Genomic DNA, 17,305 nt, shown 5'->3' on the forward strand with positions numbered 1-17,305 from the left:
TCCCCGGTGGAGGGGCCTGCAGGAGGCAGCCGATCGATAACTCTCTCTGATCGTTGAAGTTTCCATCTCTTTCTCCCTTCCTCTCTGAAATCGATAAAAACTTTAAAAAGGAGAAGAGACACGGCCATTCGGAGCGGTGACGGGCTCGGGGTCGGCACCGGCTCCCGGTGACCTTGGCAAACACCCCGAGTCTCCCCGGACTCAGCCGGGTGCTCCCTGGTGCCCTGAGAGGCGTGCGGTGGGCCAGGCCGAGGCCGGGGAGCCCCGGGCAGCCGCTCCCTCCCCGTCTGTCTGCGGGGCCCCCTCCCCCCCCCGCTCTCCCCAAAACCCTCCCCCGGGGAGCCGGCGCCCGCACACCGGAAAACCTGACGTCCGCCTGTCCTCTAAACTGTTCTCCGTTTCCCAGAGATGGATGCGCCTCGCGGACGGCAAAGGCCTGTTTTTCACCTCCCGCCCTGCACACATCAAAGGGGAAACCTGGTGATCCGCCAGACACCCGGCCAGCGTTTCTAAACGTCCAGGGAGACGGAACAGATGACCCTCCCGTTAAAAAACAAAGTAATAATAATCATAAAATGAAAAAAGGGAAAGAGAAAAAGAAAACATGGCCTCACTCTAAAACCGTGATGACACCGCGAGTCAGCAAACCTCCACTTGCTCAGCCAGGGCCTCCGGGGACATCACAGAACCGCCCGAGGCCCGGCCCCGGGCCCCGAGGTGAATCAGACCCCGGACTCAGAAAGCCAAGGTCACCCTGGCCGGTGTGGCTCAGTGGATGGAGCGTCGGCCTGCGGACTGGAAGGTCCCAGGTTCGATTCCGGTCAAGGGCATGTGCCTTGGTTGCAGGCACATCAGGGTTTGATTCCCGGTCAAGGGCACAGGCCCGGGTTGCAGACTCGATCCCCAGGGTGGGGCGTGCAGGAGGCAGCCGATCCATGATTCTCTCTAATCGTGGGTGCCTCTCTCTCTCTCTCTCTCCCTCTCCCTTCCTCTCTGAAATCAATAAAAACATGGTATTATGTTTTGCCGAGACCTGTTTGGCTCAGTGAATAGAGCATCAGCCTGCGGACTGAAAGGTCCCGGGTTCGATTCCGGTCAGGGGCATGGACCTTGGTTGCGAGCACATCTCCGGTAGGGGGTGTGCAGGAAGGAGGCAGCTGGTTGATGATTCTCTCTCATCAACGTTTCTAGCTCTCTATCCCTCTCCCTTCATCTCTGTGAAAAATCAATAAAATATATTTTTTTTAAAATTATGTTTTTATTGATTTCAGAGAGGGAGATATATACATATAATTTATTTATTTATTTTTAAGGGGGCCACAATCAGGGGAAGGAGAACAGACTCCCCACAGCCCCCCTGAGCCAGGCTTCTCCGGAGGGTGCCGGGACACGTGGGGGAGGGCAGGGGAGGGAGGCGTGTGTCTTGTCAGAGCTAGAAATTTCCCAGAGCATCCACGCGCCCCGTCCACCCTCCACAGGCCGGCTCCTCGGTCCCTGCAGAGGCTCAGCCTCCCCAGAACGCGGCCTGGTCAAAACATTTACATTCCTGCCCGGCCAGGACCCATGGGCCCGCGGCCCGGAGTACACAGCCTCTCCCGGGAAGAGGAACAGAGGGCCCCCGCCGAGCGGTGACAAATTAGCCGGTCTGGCCAAACGTCACTTAAAGAACGAAAGGGCCCTGACTGGGGTGGCTCAGTGGATAGAGCGTCGGCTTGCGGACTGAAGGGTCTCAGGTTCGATTCCGGTCAAGGGCATGGACCTTGGTTGGGGGTACATCCCCAGTGGGGGGTGTGCAGGAGGCAGCTGATGGATGTTTCTCTCTCATCGATGTTTCTAACTCTCTCTCCTCCCTTCCTCTCTGTAAAAAAAGAAACACACACACACACACAATAAAATATATTTTTAAAAAACAAAACAAAACAAAGAATGAAAGTGCCATTGCTTTGCCTATATTGGTTTCCGATATATGTTAAGTTTTATAACTTCACTGATAACTTTTTTAAAATATATATATATTTTATTGATTTTTTTTACAGAGAGGAAAGGAGAGGGATAGAGAGCTAGAAACATCGACGAAGAGAGAAACATGGACCAGCTGCCTCCTGCACACCCCCTACTCGGGATGTGCCTGCAACCAAGGTCCATGCCCTTGACCGGAATGGGACCTGGGACCTTTCAGTCCGCAGGCCGACGCTCTATCCACTGAGCCACACCGGTTGTGGCTTCACTGATAACTTTTGCTTGAAGCTTCATTAAGAGGAAACAGTGCCTGGCTGATATGGCTCAGTGGTTGAGCATCGACCTAGGAACCAGGAGGTCACGGTTCAATTCCCGGTCAGGGCACAGGCCCGGGTTGCGGGCTCCATCTCCAGTGGGGGGCGTGCAGGAGGCAGCCGATCCACGATTCTCTCTCCTCATGGATGTTTCTCTCTCTCCCCACCCCACCTCCTTCCTCTCTGACATCGATAAAAATATATTATATTTTTTTAAAAAAACAAAGAACACAAAATGCAATGTGACCAGTGCACAGCCTTACCCCGTGGGACACCCCGAAACCGGTCCTGCTGTTTTTCACCAGGCAACTAGGCGCTCCCCACGCCAGAGAGAGTGTGGGAGCTCAAAGCCGCCAGGGGATTTTAGTGGGGTCCCCCCTGGGGAGCCGGGGGCCACCTCACCCCGGGGGCGGCCCCACCGTTTCCTCTCTCCCGCCCACAGTCTCCCGGTCTGGCGGCCCCGCCCGCCTCTCCCCTGCACCCACAGGCGGTCGCCTCCGGGGAGGGGCCGTCTCTCCCCGCCCCCCCCAAGGTCACGGCCACGGCCTGACTGAGCCCAGACCCTCCTGGGGAACTGGCCTGGGCCCAGCCTGGGCTGTGGCGTGAGGCTCAGGAATGTGCATTTAAAAAAAAAAAAATACATTTCACCGAAACTGGCGTGGCTCCATGGACGGAGCGTCGGCCTGCGGACTGAAGGTTCTCGGGTTCGATTCCGGTCAAGGGCATGGACCTTGGTTGCGGGCACATCCCCAGTGGGAGGCGTGCAGGGGGCAGCTGATGGATGTTTCTCTCTCATTGATGTTTCTAGCTCTCTCTCTCCCTCTTCCTTCCTCTCTGTAAAAAATCAACAAGGTATATTTTTTTAAAGATACATTTTTGCCCTAACTGGTGTGGCTCAGTGGAAAGAGCGTCGGCCTGCGGACCGAAGAGTCCCGGGTTCGAATCCAGTCAAGGGCACAGGCCCGGGTTGTGGGCTGGATCCCCAGTGTGGGGCGTGCAGGAGGCAGCTGATCCATGATTCTCTCTCTCCCTCTCCCTTCCTCTCTGAAGTCAATAAAAATGTATTTTTTAAAATATATCTTTATTGACTTCAGAGAGGAAGGGGGAGGGAGAGAGAGAGGGAAGCATCCATGATGAGAGAGAATCATGGGTCAGCTGCCTCCTGCACGCCCCACCCTGGGGATGGAGCCCGCCACCCGGGCCTGTGCCCTGACCGGGAATCGAACCGTGACCTCCTGGTTCCTAGGCGGACGCTCACCACTGAGCCACCCGGGCCGGCGGGAGCGTGCATGTGTAACGGGAGCCGCACGGGGACAGCCAGCGGGGAGGAGCGCCCGCGGCCGCAGTGAAGGTTGTTTTGAATGAAAGTGGTGCGTTTTGACTCACCGGGCTGAAACCGGACGGGCGGTGAGTCAGGGGCGAGCCCGCGGCCGCGGCTCCGTGGGAAGGCGAGGCCCCGGCGGGCGTGACGTCTGTGGCCGGGGCCCCGGCTGCCCTGTCAGCCCGAAAGGACGCTGTGCTGTCACCGGGGATCCCCTGCCCCCGCGGGGCCCACCCCCCCGCCCCGCCCCGAGCACTGCCTGGGCGCCCAGGTGGGGACCGGGAGTCTCCGGAGGGAGGTACGGGCCATCGGCCGGCCCCCCCTTCCTGTACCCCCTCCCCCCCGCCCCCAGGCACCTCCCTGATGCTCACACCCAGTTGCCCAGCTCTGGAAGGGCAGCCCGCCGCAGGGCAGAAACGGGAAACTGAGGCTGGACAGACCCGGCCCGGCTGGTGTGGCTCAGTGGTGAGCATCGACCTAGGAACCAGGAGGTCACGGTTCCATTCCCGGTGAGGGCACAGGCCCGGGTTGTGGGCTCCATCCCCAGCGTGGAGCGTGCAGGAGGCAGCCGGTCCGTGATTCCCTCGTTGATGCTGCCCCCTGCACGCCCCACACAAAGGATCGAACCCGCAACCCGGGCCTGTGTCCTTGGCTGGAATCGAACCCGAGACCCTTCCGTCTGCCGGCCGACGCTCTATCTGCTGAGCCACACCGGCCAGAGCTTTCCACTGGTTTTTAGAGAGAGTGGACGGGAGAGGAAAGACAGAGAGAGATATGGAAGCGAGAGACACACAGATCCGATTGGTGGCTTCCCGTACGCGCCCGGACAGGGGCCAGGATCGAGGCCTGCTGGGGGCCGGGCCTCCCCACTCTCCCACGGGGACCCTCCCCCTGAACACAGCCGAGGTGCCCGCCCAGCCGTGCCCTCCGGGAGGGTGTAACGGGGAGGGGGACGGGGGCGGTGGGGACCGAGCGCAGGCCGGCGGCTGGGACTCACGCATCCTTTCCTGGGGCACCGACGGCTCCCGGGCCCCCCGACGGCTGGGCCTGCGGAGGGGCCGCACGGAGCTGTGTCCGCCGTCGGCGGGAGCCGGAGGGCGGCCCTGCAGCCACAGGCCCGGCCCCGCCCGCCCCGGGGCCTCCCCACCCGCCCGCCGGCCGGCTCCGTCCACCAGCCGCACCTGCGGCCGCCGCGCACCTGGACCTCGCACAGGAGCCCAGCCCAGCGGTGGGCAAACTCATCCGTCCGCAGAGCCACATCCCAGCAGCACCGCGATGGACATGTCTTTGGAGAGCCACGTTTTTTATTTTTTTATTTAAGATATTTTTAAATTGTGGGTGTTTTTTTTCTTTTTAAATATATATATATATTTTTATTGATTTTGTACAGAGAGGAAGGGAGAGGGATAGAAAGTTAGAAACATCGATGAGAGAGAGTCATCGATCAGCTGCCTCTTGCACACCCCCTACTGGGGATGTGCCTGCAACCAAGGTCCATGCCCTTGACCGGAATGGAACCCGGGACCTTTCAGTTCCCAAGCCGACGCTCTATCCATTGAGCCAAACCGGTTTCGGCGAGAGCCACATTTTTTAAACGTAAACTTCTCCTAACGCCACGTCTTCCACATAGACCAGGCCGTGGTGTTCTGTGGAAGAGCCACACTCAAGGGGCCAAAGAGCCGCATGTGGCTCTTGAGCCGAAGTTTGCCGACCACTATGCTAGCGCTTTTTAAAATATATACAGTATATATATTTTATTGATTTTTTATAGAGAGGAAGAGAGAGGCATAGAGAGTCAGAAACATCGATGATAAAGAAACATCGACCAGCTGCCTCCTGCACACCCCTTACTGGGGATGTGCCCGCAACCGAGGTCCATGCCCTTGACCGGAATCGAACCCGGGACCTTTCAGTCTGCAGGTCAAGGCTCTATCCACTGAGCCAAACTGGTGAGGGCCAATCAGTAAAAATGTAAAAGCGAATAGAATAAGAACATTAAAAAGCGAACGAAGGGCGGGTTTGGACAGAAGAGCGGCCGTTGTCACTCGCACGGCCGGCTTCTGTCGGAACAGGCAGCCTGCCGAGCACCGACCGGCGGGCCGCGCCAGCAGCCGCGGTGCCGGGCCAGCGGGCCGGGCGGCTCTGAGTCACCGCCGGGCCTGGGCCGCCCGCCGCGACCTGGTTCCCACGTTCCCGGGCGCGGCGGGCGGCTCCTCGCGCCTCTCCACACGTGCAGTTTCTGGGGCCGCGTGACCTTGACCTTGGGCAGGTCCCGGGTGACTCACCCGCCGGCCCACTCACCCCCCAGGGGATGGCCCGTGGGCACGCCGCCTGCTCAGCCGGGAGCCCACGGGGACGGGGTGGAGCCCGGGGTGGCCCCGCCCGGAGGGCCTCTCAGACTTAGACAGCGAGCGAGAGAGATGGCCGACCCGGAAGAGCCAGCCAAGCCGAAACCGGTGTGGCTCAGTGGATAGAGCGTCGGCCTGCGGACCAGAGGGTCCCAGGTTCGATTCCGGTCAAGGGCATGTGCTTTGGTTGCGGGCACATCCCCAGTAGGGGGCTTGCAGGAGGCGGCTGGTCGATGATGCTCTCTCATCGATGTTGCTAACTCTCTCTCCCTCTCCCTTCCTCTCTGTAAAAAATCAATGAAATACATTTTTTAAAGAAAAGAGCCATCGTGCCATTTCCTGAGGTCACCGCAGAGGGTCACGCCTGCCACAGCTTCCCAAAGAGCCCGGCCGGTGTGGCTCAGTGGTGGAGCCTCAACCCAGGAACCAGGAGGTCAGGGTTCGATTCCCGGTCAGGGCACAGGCCCGGGTTGTGGGCTGGGTCCCCAGTGGGGGGCGTGCAGGAGGCAGCCGATCTGTGATTCTCTCTCATCATGGATGTTTCTCTCTTCCTCTCCCTTCCTCTCTGACATCAGTAAAGATATATATGGTTTTTTATTTGTTTGTTTGTAAAATATATTTTATTGATTTTTTTACAGAGAGGAAGAGAGAGGGATAGAGAGCTAGAAACACCGATGAGAGAGAAACATCCATCCATCAGCTGCCTCTTGCACACCCCCCACTGGGGATGTGCCCGCCACCAAGGTCCATGCCCTTGACTGGAATCGAACCCGGGACCTTTCAGCCCGCAGGCTGACGCTCTCTCCACTGAGCCACACCGGTTTCGGCTTTATCTGTTTTTCAAAGAGCTCAGCAGCGACTGACCCGTCACCCCCGGACCACGAGGTTCCTTTCTGGAAAGAGGGGCGGAGTGAGGTGTGGCCGGGTCCTCAGGCTCAGGGCTCCTGGGCCTGCTGCTGCCTTGCATGGCCTCCTTTCCAGAAGCTTCCCTCCGCCCCGCCCCGCCCCGCCCGCCCCGCCCCGTGGGGAAGGTGCCAGGCCGCCCGCCTCCCTCCCTCCCTCCCGGGGTGACGTGTGGCCTGGATCCTGGCGGTGAGGTCATGGCGTGGCCTCAGCCGTGGCCTGACTCACCGCCCGTTCCCAGGAGCCGGCCCGGCCACGCTCACGGCCACGTCCGCCCGGTGCCAGGCCCGCCCGGGCCCGCCGCCCCCGCCGGCTCCGGGGCAGGGGCGTGGGAGCGTGGGGCGGAGGGGTGAGTCGGGGGGCGGGGGAGGCCAGAGGCCCGGGCCCGTTCCCAGCCCTCCCTCTGCGGCCGGCTGTGGCCGGGGAACCTCGCTCAGCCGCAGCCTCTGCACCCGGGACTCCCCGGGGGTGATGTGCGCCGTGGGGGCGGGGGCCGGGGAGGGGGGGCCCCGTGAGGATGCAGCCGAGAAAGAAAGCACCGTTCAGGGGGCAGCAGTTCTGTCCGGGGGAGAGCCTGACCACAGTGCGGCCGGGGTGGCTCAGTGGTTGGCCTACAGGCTCGACCTCTGAACCCGGGACCCTTCAGTCCACAGGCCGGCGCTCTATCCACTGAGCCACACCGGCCAGGGTGCCTTTTGCGCTTGCTATGAAGAATAACAGGGGATGCCCGGCCGGCATGTCACGGTTCAATTCCCGGTCGGGGCACAGGCCGGGTGGTGGGCTCCATCCCCAGGAGAGGGCGTGCAGGAGGCAGCGGGTCAGTGATTCTCTCTCATCGTGGATGTCTCTCTCTCTCTCTCTCTCTCTGCAAATCTATTAAAAAGGAAAAGAAAAGGTAGCTGTCCCCCACCTTCGGCCACTCCCTGGGCTCCGCCGCCCCCTCCCTGGGGGGTCTGGCTCCCGCCCGCCCTTCGTGAGGAGCTCCTGTGGGTGCCCCGTGCCCAGCTGGGTGGCCCTCTCCCCACCCACCCCCTCGCCCCTCCAGCACGTGGCACTCTCCAGCCCAGTTCCTTCCTCTTCTATTTTTTAATCTTCACGGAGGTTAAGACCTTTGAAGTCCGTTTCTTTCTTAAAAAGGATTTGAGAGAGAGCGGGAGAGGGAGAGAGAGAGAGAGAAACATTGATGTGAGAGAGAGAAATGACCACCGGTTGCCTCCTGCTCACACACCCCAACCAGGGATCGAACCCACAACCTGGGCCTAGGCCCGAGTGGGAATTGAACCCGAGACCTTGGGCCACACCATGTGGTGTTTGCTCCCCTGTGCCCGGCCGGCCCCAGGGCCAGGGGCCACACTGGCCCCATTCCCCAAGTACCCCGGGCCAAGTGCTGATCCCTCCCCTGACCCCCGGCGAGCCCAGTGACTGGGCGCAGGCCCTGCCGCCAGAGTCCCCGGTCACAGCGGCCAGTGACCCAGTTCCCGGGCCTGAGGCCGATGCCCTGAGCCTCTGCCTCCGCCCGAGGCCGCCCACCGCCCGGCCGGGACAGGCCAGCCGCTCTGACCCCGGGGCGGGCAGGGCACACCCCCCCTCCTGGCCTGCCACCTGGCCCGGCAGGTTTTCCGTGTGCCCATCTGCGCCGGGGACAAAGGCGGCTTTGTCACCCCACCTACTTCTCACGGGTGTTGGGAAACGGCTGTTTGCTTGGAAAACACTTTGAGCAACTCGGGGAGAGGTGCCCGAGGCTCCGGTGACGCGGCTGTGCCCGGTGCAGGCCGGCCGGCCGTGCCAGCTCGCCATCCGGCCACCGGCCGCGCCCGCCCCGGGGGCAGGGAGGTGCCGGCCGGCCCCCGGGCCGTGCCAGGGCCCCCGGGGTGTGTGTGTGTGTGTGTGTGTGTGTGTGGGTTCCGGGGCTGCCTGACCTGCAGGCTCCAGCGGAAGGCCAGCGCTCGGCGGGCCCGGGCAGAGCCAGCCGGTGCCAGGGGCGCGGGTTACCTGGGGACGGCCCGTCGGCTCCTGCGCAGGCGGGCTGGGTCCTGGCTGCCAGCCCGGAGGGCAGATCCGAACCTGCAGGCGCCCAGGTGCCCCTCACCGGCCGCCCTGGCAGCCGCCATCCTGTTGTCGTGGCAACCACACCAGGCAACTGTCACTCTGCCCCTCTTCCCCCGTTCCCCCTGCCCCGCCGGGAGGGGCAGGCCCAGCACTGGCAGAGCCAGGGGACGGGGTCCAGCTGTCCTCCCACCGACAGTCAGGACGCCCCTCCCCGATGCGGGGCTGTGGGCATGAGCAGAGACAGACCAGAGGCCTTCTATACGCACACGCACAGCCACGGACACGGCACTGGGGTGGCGAGGACCTGGGGGGGAGGGGGGCGGGGAGGGGCTGGGGAGGAGGAGGAGCGGGGCACTTGATGTACCTATAATGCTATCGACAAAAAATACGCCCGGCCGGTGCGGCTCAGCGGTGGAGCGTCAACCTGTGAACCAGGAGGTCCTGGGTTCGATTCTGGCCAAGGGCACACGCTCGGTTGCGGGCTCGATCCCCAGTGCGGGGTGTGCAGGAGGCGGCCGATCCACGCTTCTCTTTCATCACTGATGCTTCTCTCTCCCTCTCCCTTCCTCTCTGAAGTCAATAAACATAGTATATTTTGTTTTATTTTATTGATTTTATACAGAGAGGAAGGGACTCTTCCGAGGGGGAGTCAGAAGAAGGCCGCTGTGGTCAGGGACGGGGAGGCGGCTCCGAGGGTGATGAGAGAGAGAGAGAGAGGGCCCGGCCCCGCGGTCAGTCCCTCCGGCCGCTGCCCGGGCCTCGCACCGGAGACGCGGGCGGGGCACCTGCTCTCCCCTCCCTCCTCCCCTTGCTCGGGCGACCACGTTCCAAAGGCTGGTCCTCCGCCCTGCAGCCCCGAGTCCTCAGTCACAGCCCCGAAGGCGCCCCGAGTCCGGCGAGGGCCCCGCAAACCCACCCTCGGTCCCCGGGCCCGGCAGGAGCAGCTGGAGAGCCCCGCCGTCTCATTCAGCCGGACGTGGCCTGGCAGCCGTGCCCGTGGTCTGCGCGTGTCCCTGGGCCACTGCGCCCCCCGGCCCTCTCCGCCCCAGGCCCTGCCCTCCCCTGAGGTCTGTACACTCACACGCTTCTCCTGCCTGCTCCCCCCGGAGGCTGCGCTGTTTCGGAAAAGGGGTCGGATGTGTGTGTGTGTGAGTGAGTGATTCATTCCGAGTCTCCAAACTCCCACCGATCCCCATCGGTGGGCCACACTGCTCCCGGGGCAAATGCTTCTACCCCTCCCTCTCCTCCTCCCTTTCTCTCTGAAATCGAGGCAGGTGTGGCTCAGTGGATAGAGCGTCGGCCTGAGGACTGAAGGGTCCCGGGTTCGATTCCGGTCGGTCGGTCGGGGGCGTGGGCATTGGTTGCGGGCACATCCCCAGTGGGGGGTGCGCAAATGGCAGCTGGTGGATGTTTCTCTCTCATCGATGTTTCTAGCTCTCTATCCCTCTCTCTTCCTCTCTGGAAAAAGTCAATATATATATATATTATTATTATACATTTAAAATATCTATATTTTATATTATTATTATTTATATTATTATTATATTTAAAAAATATATATTTTAAATGTTCAAAATGGGGCACGTGGTACCTGCTTGCCTCCAACAGGTGGCCCTTGCGATGTGGAGTCCCTGACCCTCCGGGCCCAGGGGGCAGGCTGCCTGGGGACAGACCCTCTGTGGGCCCCTCCCGTGGGCATCTCCCCCTCCCCCCGCCGTGGGCAGCACGCAGGCCAGGACCGCCTCTACCCTCCCCCCTGCAGGCCGCCCACATGTCACAGGACCCGTTCTTAGAGCTACATTTTAACTGACGGAGCTGAGCAACAGCCGGGAGCTAAAATTGGCAGCAGAAAGAGGAACTGAGGAAGTAAGTCATGGAAAAAACCACAAGGGGAGCCGCGGGCTCTGCTGTGTTTTTCCTTCCTGTGCGCGTGCATGGGCATGCGTGTCAGTGCACGTGGGTGGGTGGGTATGCCTGTGTGCATATGTGAGTGCGTGTGAGTGTGCATGCATGTGAGCATGTGTGTTTGGTGTGTTAGTATGTGTGATTGGGGGCACCGGGAGGCCGCGGTGCCCGGGCTTCATGGGCTGCTGTTTGGGAACGGCAGCCTCATCGTTCACACGGTTTCGTAAGCTTCCAAGCCCAGCCAGTGTGGCTCAGTGGTTGAGCATCGACCTGTGAACCAGGAGGTCACCGTTCCATGCCCCGCCAGGGCACGTGCCTGGATCGCGGGCTTGGTCCCCAGTAGGAGACGTGCAGGAGGCAGCCGATCGATGATTCTCTCATCATGGATGCTTCTCTCTCTCTCTCTCTCCCCCCTTTCCTCTCTCAAAAAGATAAAAAGCCGGAGGGGGTCTGAGAGAGGAAGCAGAGGGGCCTGGATTTCATAGCCGGCCTGTCAGCCACTGAGCCGCGGCGGCCGGTCCCCCGCTCCCCACGCCCTCCCTCCCGCAGGGGACCCGGGAGCGGGCGGCGGGCTGGCCAAGCTCTGCCCTCCGCGGGGGCCTGGGAGCAGAGCAGCAGGAAGCCGCGGCTGGAAACGGCTCTGCTCTGTCCCCTGCGGAGGGAGGCGGTGGGAGTGAGTTTGCAGAGCATCTGCATGGGGAGCTGCTTCTCTCCAGCGCTCACAGCGCCACCCAGTGGCTGTGCGGGGTGGGTGCAGGGCAGAGGGCATCTGCTCGCTGCCAGCACCAGCCCGTCCCCCCCCCCCTCCAGCCAGGTAGCAGGGCAATAGCCCCCACAATAAACCCTAACTGTTCAGCTTCCTTTTATCTATTAATCCTCACCCTCGGAGATTTTCCCATGGATCTTTAGAGAGCGCGGAGGGTGGGAGACAGAGAGCGAAACATCGATGTGAGAGACACTGGAGTCCCTTCAGTCCGCAGGCCAATGCTCTATCCACCGAGCAAAACCAGCCAGGGCTTTTTAAAGAATATATTTATTTATTTATTTATTTATTTATTTATTTATTTATTTTTATTGATTTCAGAGAGGAAGAGATAGAAACATCAAGGAATCATGGAACGGCTGCCTCCTGCACGCCCCCTACTGGGGATCGAACCGTGACCTCCGGGTTCCTAGGCTGACGCTCCACCACTGAGCCACACCAGCCAAGCTGTGCAGATGCTTTCTGACCAGCAGCCAGCAGCTGGGACCGACGGTACTCGGTGCCTGGGACACCCCGAAGCCCCCCTCCTTTCTGCCTCTGCTCCTGCTCACGGCTCCCATTCGGCCCTGAGCACACGTGACCATAACTGTCTGCGTTCATTCCGTGTGTCCGGCTGGGCTGTTGACTCTGGGCAGGGGAGAGACCATGGCTGGGCAGTCTTTGCCTCTGCAGCAATGCCCTCCCCTGAAATGTGTGTTGCATGAGTACCAGAGTGAAGGCGGCCCTGACCGGTGTAGCTCAGTGGATAGAGCCTGCAGACTGAAGGGTCCCAGGTTCGATTCCGGTCAGGGGCATGGACCTTGGTTGCGGGCACATCCCCAGTGGGGGGTGTGCAGGAGGCAGCTGATCGATGTTTCTCTCATCAATGTTTCTAGCTCTCTCTCCCTCTCCTCCCTCTCTCTGTGAAAAATCAATAAAATATCTATTTTTAAAAAAGAGTGAAGGCGGCACAGGAACGTGGGAGTCTATGAATCTGTGCTGAGGTCAGTGATGGCCATGAACAGTGAAGAGGGGAGGCCAGGACGATGCAGTGCCTCCATTCGTCACCAGGTGGCGCCCCATCACGCCAAGCAGATGCCTCCCAGAAAGGCCGGAGATGTGTTTGGGGCCAGAGGGGTTTCCGGGAAGATCACAGCCATGGACTGAGCGTGCGATCCTGCACGGAGGAGCCGGCCTGTGCGAACCAGGGTTCTCCCGGGAAACAGGACCAACAGGACACGGACAGAAAGAGAATTGCCGTGAAGAACTGGCTCTCGCACTGCGGAGGCTGCAAGCCCAGGGTCCAGGTGGACCTGCAGGTCCGAGGCCCAGGGGCCCCGCTGGTGCAGATGAGGTCCAGCGCAGGCCGGTCCGGTCAGTGGACAGAGCACTGGCCTGCGGCCCAAAGGGCAATGGCACATCCAGGAGGCAATCCATGTTTCCCTCTCAAGTCGCTGTTTCTTTCCCTCTCTCTAAAAACCAATGGAAAATATCCTCAGGTGAGGATTTTTATTTACAAAGTATTTAGCTGGAGAGGAGGGAGTAAGTGTGAAGACTGAGCCAAACACTGCGAGTCAGAGGTAGCCGAGCGCTGGCCCAGGTGCACGGATGGGCCGTGTTTACACTCCGTGCCCAGGGACACGCTGGCTGGTCTGGAGAAGTCTCCCGAGTTCCTGCCGTTGTCCCCGCCTGTTCCAGCCTCCCGGGGGCTCAGCGGTTCCATACCGGGAGGCACACTGGGGGTAGCTGCTAACTGGCCTTCTTTCATCATTCCTCATCATTCCTCCGATGCTGTTATTACACAGCTGTTCTCCAGGGGGAAACCTTACATGTGTTTCTGCATCGGCAGTTCCGTAACAAAAGGCCTGTGTTTAAAGCTAAATTGGCCCGTTGGCTGTGGATCCACAAAAACTCCTGGGGACAGAAGACACCCCGTCGTGTAAGATGCACAGGGCTGGGGTGGGGGGGGGGGGGGTCAAGCCCCATCTCAGCCACCGGATGAGCCCTCAGCCCCTTTCCGGTTAGTGGTGGAGGGCAGCTCCAGTTCCAGCAGGCCTTGGACAGACTTAAGGACCCCCCCCCCCCCCCCATTTGTGCTTTTAAAAACAGGACCATGCTGGGCCTGGCCCAGCACCAGCCTTGCAGGGCACAGCTGAGCTGGCAGAGAGAGCGGAGAGCTCCCCAGGAGCGGCTGGCAACTCGGGTCCACCCCCCGCCTCTCGGGAGCCGCCACAAAAGGTCGCGAAGGCAGTCCCGGACCCGGGTAAAGCGAGGCACCCGCTGGCTGAGGGGTGCGAATCGACAGCAAACAAGGCCAAAAGGGAAGATGGTGATGATGTGAAGGGAACCCTCATGCACTTTTAAAAAATTGATTTCAGAGAGGGAGAGGGAGAGATCAATGAGAGACCATCATTGATCAGCTGCCTCCTGCACGCCCCACACCGGGGATAGAGCCCACAGCCTGGGCATGTGTCCTGACGGAGAATTGAACCGTGACCTCCTGGCTCGTTGGTCAATGCCTAACCACTGAGCCACACCGGCCAGGGAACCCTCATGGGCTTTCAGTGGGACGTGAATCTGCCAGCCAGCCTGGAAAGCAGGAGGAGGTTCCTCAGAAACAGAACGACTGTGAGAGCCAGCGATGCCAGCCAGGATATGTCTAAAGGAAAGGATGTCACCTCAGGTGTCTGCACCGTGTTCCCTGCGGCATTTACAGGAGCCAGGCGCCGGGGCCACCCGTGCCTCTTCGTGGGCGAGTCACACAGAGCGGGGTCAGACGGGCAGGGCTGGGGTGCGAGGTGGAGGAGCAGGAGGGAGGTCAGAGGGGATGCAGGTAACGGCCGCACACCTGACATGTGAGAGTTAAGTCTTTATTGCCCCCACAAACACAAGGTCACGGTGAGGTGACATGTTAGTTAGACTGAAGTGGTCATCATTTCATCACGTATATGTACATCAAAGCATCACATTTACATCTTACATACATACAGGTGTTATTGGCAGACAGGACCTCCGTGAAGCCGGGGTGGGTGAGCCTGACCCTTCCCTCTGACATGCAGCACCGGGCAGGGGGTTCAACTGCAGGAGCAGCCGGGGAGTTACCCCCGGGCTGCCCGCGCCCCAGCCCCAGCCCCTCCTTCCCCGTCTGTGCTGCTGCCGGAGTCCCGCCTGCAGGAGGCGCCAGGGAGGCTTCTGAGGCCACTGTGCCCCACGGGAAGGGTCAGAAACCGCTGGAGCCAGGAGAGCCAGCCTCTGCGAGGACAGAGCTGCCCTCCTCCCGGGAGAGCAGAGAGCAACTGCAGGTCCTGTTAGTAAAACGGACTGACCGCCCGCCACGTGGACACGCCTCCCTCCAGCCCCAAGCGCCAGCTCCTTTCCAGTATGACATCAAAACACAGGACACCGTCTCAGAATCGGTGGAAATCAAACAGGATTTAGTGCGCCCACAAGGCCTCCTGGGCTTTTCTAGAACACACTGCAGCCTTTAAAAGGTGGGGAAAAAACAACCCACCCATACAGTATCTATTACAGTGATCTAGAAACCTAAAAAGGGGGAGAAAAGCATCTGCTTCACCCCAAAACACAAAGTGGAGTCAGGTTGGAAAACCCCGGTCCTCTGTCACGTGTTCCCTATCACCACGGAGCATCCATGTCACATTGGTCACACGGCCCCACACCAGCAGCACCTCCCCAGCCCGGTGGCCAGCCTCTCCCCACGCCGAGGGTGGGAAGCCCTCACTGCAGACCCTCCCTGCCCAGCGGCCAGCACCCTCAGAGGCTGTAACCCAGAGACGTGCGGGCACCTCGACTGTGTCACCCAATCCAGAATCCACTTCTGCAAAGCACCGAGCCAACGTGTTCTCCGAACCCTTTAATGGTCACGTACACGGGTGAGCACAGCAACCGTCACAGAAAGAGCACGTCACATGCTGTCTGCAGGACACACCAGTGATCTCCATCTCTTCAGTGACATTCCGTTCACACCCTCTGGTCCAGCGGCCTCCACGGGGCCAGGGCAGGCACATTGTGCTGGGTCCACACAGGCTAGATGTGAACGGAGTCCGTTATGTCACCGGCACAGCACTGCCGCCCGCCCCCCCCGGCGGCCTGCTTTAAATGCTCTTTCCCTTCCAGTACAAGCAGTCCGTCTCCGCCCAGAGCACAGGCCCCCGGGCACTCGCTTCCATCGCCAAGGTCTCCCCAGCGCCCACACATGCACACGGACACACAGCGGCCATCACGGTCCCAAGCCCGAGCCGAGACCCCTCGGCCAGCACCCACGTGCACGAATTCGTACACTGGGACTCAGGTGTGTGTGTGTACACACACACTCATCCCTTATTCCCCTCCAAGCCTAAGCTAGCCCGTGGCCCTCCAGCCAGCGTTTTCGGGGGTCCGTCTCCTGCTCTTTCCCCACCTGTGCTCCCTGACCCTATGCTCAGTCCTCTTTCCCCGGGCGGCCCCTTCTGAACACTCCTCTGGGCGGGAGGAGGGGAGACTGTGTCCAATCACTGACAACCTCCACCCCTGCTCTGGATCAGGTCTTATTAGTAAAACTGACTAACCAGCATGTTTGTACTGGTCACCCTTCCCCCCAAAAAAGCATGCTGGGTTAAAAAAAAAAAAAAAAAAAAAAAAAAAGCCGTTTACAGGTTCAGGATCACAGACCTGGGAGTCACTGGAGGCGAGTCAGCCTAATTCCCAATTCACAGAGGAGAAGATGGAAGTTCAGAGAGGCAACATGATGCGCCCAAGGCGGTGTGGCTCTGACAGAAATCAGAACCGCGTTCCAGACTCTCTCCCCCACCACAACACTCAAGCTCAAGGTCCAGGAGGTTTGTAAGTAAAACAAGATACATAACCAGCACTCATGCAAAAGTCTGGGATCCCCCCACACAGGCCCAGGCAGAATATAGGCAGCCGCCAAGTGCGACACACTGCTCAGCCCCACACGCCAGACCCCGGGCTCAGGCCGGACCCCGGACCTGTGGCTGCAGGCGATGTCCGCAGTTCATTACCTCCAGCCACAGGACCCACCTTATTCTCATCATCATAAGATAAACGATTCAGATGAAAGGATCAAGGAGGTACATTACGATTAAAGCAAAGGAACATTTTTTACAAGTATATCATCTCAGTTTCCTTAAAGGTTAAGTTTCAGATTAATTTACAAGATTGGTGACAAAAGCACATGATTTCAGTGAAAACCAACACGTTACACTTAAAAAAAAAAAAAAAAAAATCTTCAGAAATACGAAGTCAGGCAAGCATGCAAGATTCAAAGAATAAAAAGTGCAAGGCTCGGCTGCTCCCCGGGAGAAGGCTGAATTTCGTGACGCTGCACACAGCGAAATGAACTGGAAGCGACGGGGACACTTCTCTGAATTGTCAGGAGAGTGAGGGGCAGCGAGCGACTGGCAGGCCCAGCAGCTGGATCCGGGTGCACAGACCCAGGCCCGGCGCTTCCTGCAACCCGGTGCCCCTGCAGGGAAGTACCCAGGGCACATCAGCCACCGACTTCACCCACACGCTTCACGATGGGTGCACACGGTGGGGGAGCTGATACAGCACCGCAGCGCATCTCATGTGTTTAAGAGATTTAATGCGAAGAAATCATCTCAAAGATTTTAATACCCAGCTGTGATAGACACAATCGCATTTCCAGCCAAATGTTCTAGCTCAAAAAACCTGTGTTCTACAGCCTTCCCCTACTTTTTTTTTTTTTTTTTTTTTTGCTTTTCAAAACTGAGCACTAGATATTTTG

General features: G+C 59.7%; 1 protein-coding gene across 1 annotated transcript in view; it reads right to left on the bottom strand.

The window, feature by feature from the left end:
- The window catches only part of GNG4 (G protein subunit gamma 4), a 170,080-nt gene that overhangs the window by 42,844 nt on the left and 109,931 nt on the right, over positions 1–17,305 (bottom strand). The gene's annotated exons all lie outside the window — the stretch shown is intronic.

The sequence above is a fragment of the Pipistrellus hanaki genome (assembly GCF_964339955.1).
Source record: "Pipistrellus hanaki genome assembly, chromosome: 20".
Classification (NCBI taxonomy): Eukaryota; Metazoa; Chordata; class Mammalia; order Chiroptera; family Vespertilionidae; genus Pipistrellus; species Pipistrellus hanaki.